Here is a 5,187-nt window from a genome sequence, read left to right as displayed (position 1 = left end):
GTTGTTATTTCTGTTCTGTTATGGAAAGGGAGGGATGATATGATATGATATGGCATTTGTAATGCGCCTATACACAAGTGTTTCAAGGCGTGACGAGGCAGGGGGGAACAAGGGGAGACAGACAACGATCATACTAGGCCAGGTGTCATTCAGATCGTGCAAGTGCAAGGGTAGAGGGGAAGGGAAAAGTGCAGGGGGGGAAAGGTAGAGGGAAAAGTGCAGTACAGGGTTATAGCATACAGGATAAATAACAAGGACCAGCTCGTGGCAAGTGCGAGGTAAGTGCAGACAAGTGCTGGGAAGGGGGGCTGTAGGGATACAGACACAGTCCCGCAGTGCAGGGGTTGCCAGGGAGGCAGTACAGGGGAGAGTGGCTGGGCCAAGGACCGAGAACGGTGTGTGGCCCAGTTGCAGATTCAGTGCAGTTTCAGTAATTTTAGCAGGTGAGAGGGGGAGAGAAAGCAGAGGCAAAGAGGAAGGTTTTGAGGTGCTTCCGGAACCGGAGATGGTTCTCCTCAAGTTTCAGGGAGGCAGGAAGGCTGTTCCAGAGGGAGGCCCCTGCAGCGGAGAGAGATCTGCCCCCAACTCGTTGTTTGGAGAAGCGGCTGACCCTGAGGGAGTTGGAGACGGATGAGCGAAGAGCACGAGAAGGAAGATATTTAGGAAGAGAGAGTTGAAGGTATTTTGGCCCATGGCCCCAGATGGCCTTGTGGGCAATGCAAAGGGTTTTGAACTTGATCCTCAAAGTCACTGGGAGCCAGTGTAGTGATTTCAGTCCTGGAGAGATACGGTCCCTGGGCTTGAGGCCAAGGACAAGTCTCGCAGTCCTGTTCTGGATGAGTTGCAAAGGGCGGAGAGTAGAGGCGGGCAGATTTAGGTAGAGGCTGTTAGAGTAGTCCAGCTTCGAGAGAACCAGGGCTCTAGAGACAGTGAGCTTCTGGGGGAAGGAGAGGAAAGGAAGGATACCTCTGAGGAGGTGTAGTTGGTAGTGTGACTTCTTAGAGACGTCAGATATGTGAGGAGAGAAGGAGAGTGTGGAGTCGAAGATGACCCCGAGGTTTTTTGCCTTGGAGGTAGGAGCAGGAAGAGGACCAAGAGAGGCTGGCCAGAGAGCTGCAGGGAAGGAGGGAGTGGGTGTGCCGATGAGTAGAATCTCAGTCTTACTTGCATTAAGGCAGAGGTCGTTGGTGGCACACCATTCCTGGATAGCAGAAAGACAGTCAGAGATGTGGGATGGAGAAGAGAAGGCCGAGGGTAGCCTGAAAATGAGCTGGGTATCATCCGCATAGCACTGAAAGTTGGGGCAGAGAGCGGTGATGCGGTGGGCGAGAAGTGCCAGATACTGGTTGAACAGCCAGGGAGAGAGGTTAGAACCCTGGGGGACACCACAGGTAGAGAAAAAGATGTCAGAGAGGAAAGACCCCAGTTGGACCTGGAAAGGTCCATTTGAGAGGAAAGAGGTCAGCCACGCCAGAGCCTGACCAGTGATACCCAGGTTATCACAGAGACGGTTGAGCAGGATGGTATGGTTGACAGTATCAAAGGCAGAAGAGAGATCAAGCAAAATGTGAACACATGGAATGTTAGAGTCAAGGTTCAAGAGCAGGTCCTCACGGATGTTCAGGAGAGCAGTTTCCGTGCTTCTGGCAGCTCTGAAGCCAGACTGATGGTCATGAAGGCTACCAACAGAAGTCGGTAGTGTCATGCATGGATGAGATAATGCAAAGGGCATCATCAAGTAAAGGACACAAATAACCTTTATGCCTGTGTCTTACTTTGGCTGCTCTCTGCTGCGTACCTCTCTATACCACGCGCACCAGGCACGGGATCGCTGGCCCATGGCCCATGGAAAAGCCTGTCTACACAACAACAAGTGCATCTAGACTTTTGCTAATGCAACTGTGTGTTCATTATTTAACCACAACAATTGTTTTTCAACCAAGTTACATACAAAATAAGCTGTGTGTCATGATCCCCAGAAGCATCCAGGTTTTACAGGCAAATATGTTCCTTTAATAGTTGTATCCAACTTTTCAGAGACTCTAAAAATAAAAAATAAAGATCTTTCCCCAGATAATTGTTAATATTCACACACTACACAATATAGACCTTAGTATATCCTCTTAATTAGTTCATATTATTTGCACTCTTATCACATATCATAACATTTTCTTCCTGCGGTGAAGGATATTTTCTTCTGGAGATGTTGAATAGCAGCAGATTTTCAACCCAGGGTTCATTTTCTGAACTATACTAAGAAGAATGCACCCTAAAAATGTAACCAAAGTACAACAAACATATCCTTTGCAGGATGTTTTTCATACTTCATTCAATCCGATATTCATAGGATCAATCTGGACATTCATTGTCAATGTCCGTAAAGATGAGGGTGTAACATAAAAACTACATGCCTTAAATATAACTTGCTCCGATGTTACCAAAACGCTTCAGTCCAAGCATTATTGTTTCAGAGCCAGAAAGAAGAATTGGAGACAATATTGATTAAGATAGGTATGTATGTGTAATGTAGGGCTTGCATTGACATTTGCAATGCAAGCCATAGAATGTTGACTTGTGGTGGTGGAACCCTGGGTTCCCTCAGGGTTCCTTAGACGACATTTAGGCATTCAGGATGGCAGATACTACACTACTGAGAGGAGGATGTTATCTATACTCTCCCTCTTCTTCTATCTTATGCCCTGAAACTTATGAAACGCTTCTACTTTGCTGGCTCCAGTGTCTTACCTGCATCCCGAGTCCTCTGCTGAAGTACACTACAGTACGCGGGTCAGTATTGCTGGGCCCGTTCAAACAAAAACGTTGTTTGTGCATGACAAATTACATTTCAAGACAGTGCAAATGTATTTCCACACCTGCTAAGGTGACAGCACTTGTGCAAGGCAGTTTGCAAATTAAGAAATGTGCCACTATACCAACAGAAAAGTTCTAAAGCCATGCTTCTATGCTGGCATTACTATGAAGAGAATACTATGGTGGAGAACTTCATGCTTCTATGCTGGTATTACTATGAAGAGAATATAAACATAAACTACACGTGGAGAACTTCATGCTTCTATGCTGGCATTAATGTGAAGAGAATATAAACATAAACTACACGTGGAGAACTTCATGCTTCTATGCTGGCATTAATATGAAGAGAATATAAACATAAACTACACGTGGAGAACTTCATGCTTCTATGCTGGCATTAATGTGAAGAGAATATAAACATAAACTACACGTGGAGAACTTCATGCTTCTATGCTGGTATTACTATGAAGAGAATATAAACATAAACTACACGTGGAGAACTTCATGCTTCTATGCTGGCATTAATGTGAAGAGAATATAAACATAAACTACACGTGGAGAACTTCGTGCTTCTATGCTGGCATTAATGTGAAGAGAATATAAACATAAACTACACGTGGAGAACTTCGTGCTTCTATGCTGGCATTAATGTGAAGAGAATATAAACATAAACTACACGTGGAGAACTTCGTGCTTCTATGCTGGCATTAATGTGAAGAGAATATAAACATAAACTACACGTGGAGAACTTCATGCTTCTATGCTGGCATTAATGTGAAGAGAATATAAACATAAACTACATGTGGAGAACTTTGACAAGACTACATGTGGAGAACTCTGCCATAGGCTTTTGAGTGAAACATGTGTTCCATAACTGCGCCTTTATCACAGGCCGCTTGCACCACGGAGTGCATACTTAAACCAGCGTTTGCACAGGGCGAAAAACTTGCCCTGTAAAAAAAATGCATTGATTTTTAATCGCAACACTTTTTGGCGCGGTGCAAATGCATTGGTTCAATGTTATGTTTTACGGGCTATGGTGTCACCTGGTAAAAAGAGCTTTCTTTTATTGTTAGTGTCGAACCTCCTCTGCAACAGCCGCCAAAGGTTTGCGCACAGCACTCGGCTTCTGCTCTGCTGTGGTTCGTTGTGTATGCAGTGTTGGAGTCTGGGAAGGTCTGACGTGTCGTTTTCATGCCACAATGCATTGACATTTTTTGAAAAATGACTCTCGACAATATTGTGCACTTGAGTGGGTTTTGCTGCCACAGGAGTGTTGCTCTCAGCACTGAATTCTGCCAGAGCGAGTCTCTCTCTACAATTTATTTTAATTTTTGCATCGTCAATATTTGTGGATGTTTTGGAGTCTTCTCATGTTTGTTTACTGCGGCCTCAGCATCCAATTTGGCCATGAAGTTGCAGCTGCAGGCAATTCCTTTTTTTCTGAATGTTCCATTATTGGTCCTGCTCGCCCGAACCAGTCGAAGTTCTGCTTCCATATATTGCATATGCAAAATGTTCTTGTGTCTTCTTGGCAGGGCTGCTATCATCATTCAAAATCTGAAATGGACTGTCTTTCAAGTGGAATTAATGGGCTTTTTAAGTCAGAAGGAATAAATGGCAGTTAAAGCAAAATCAATTTTTTGGACGAATTGTGAAGATGCTGCCTCAAGAGGTTTAGCTGGAAAAGGAGAGTACCACAGCACGGTTGAATGGTATGTGGGATTAAAAGTCGAGAATGCAAACAACCATATGAAGCACAACCACAGTATCGTTACATTAATTAAAAAAATAAAAGATTTAACATCAAGAACTACGGCTTCCCTATATTAAATCAGACCAACACATGATGCGCACAGGTAGACAAGACAGTAATGATTCCTGCTGACCAATATTGATTACAGCCAGCTAACAGAGCCTCTCGCAGACCCTCAAACCAACACAGCTCAAAGACCATGGGGTTAGAGCACTCCTACAGACAGAAACACGCACTGCATGAGCATTTGTACAGAGCTGTGACACATACACAGTCAGGGACTAACACAATTTGAAAACCCGCACCGGTATCGCTGACATCTTTTAGCACACAAAAACGGATATGGAGCATATATAGGCACATCAATAATGTTATCTTGAATTCAATATATTGTGCCACTACCAGTCTCCATACACAGAAGCACACCCTGTACCTGTCGGGGGGTGCTAGCCCTAGGTCATCGGTGGTGCACCGTCTATCTCACAGAAAAGAGTTAGAAGGCTATCCCTATATACACAGTCCTATCTAGCATGCATAGTACATAATGGTAAAACAATTATAAAAACACCTGCTGCAGTTTCCCAACCTCAATAGAGAGCAATGAGTGTAATCTCATCTTG

This window comes from Ambystoma mexicanum, chromosome 5q, assembly GCF_040938575.1.
Source record: "Ambystoma mexicanum isolate Mex_15411 chromosome 5q, UKY_AmexF1_1, whole genome shotgun sequence".
Classification (NCBI taxonomy): domain Eukaryota; kingdom Metazoa; phylum Chordata; class Amphibia; order Caudata; family Ambystomatidae; genus Ambystoma; species Ambystoma mexicanum.
This window is presented reverse-complemented; position numbering follows the sequence as displayed.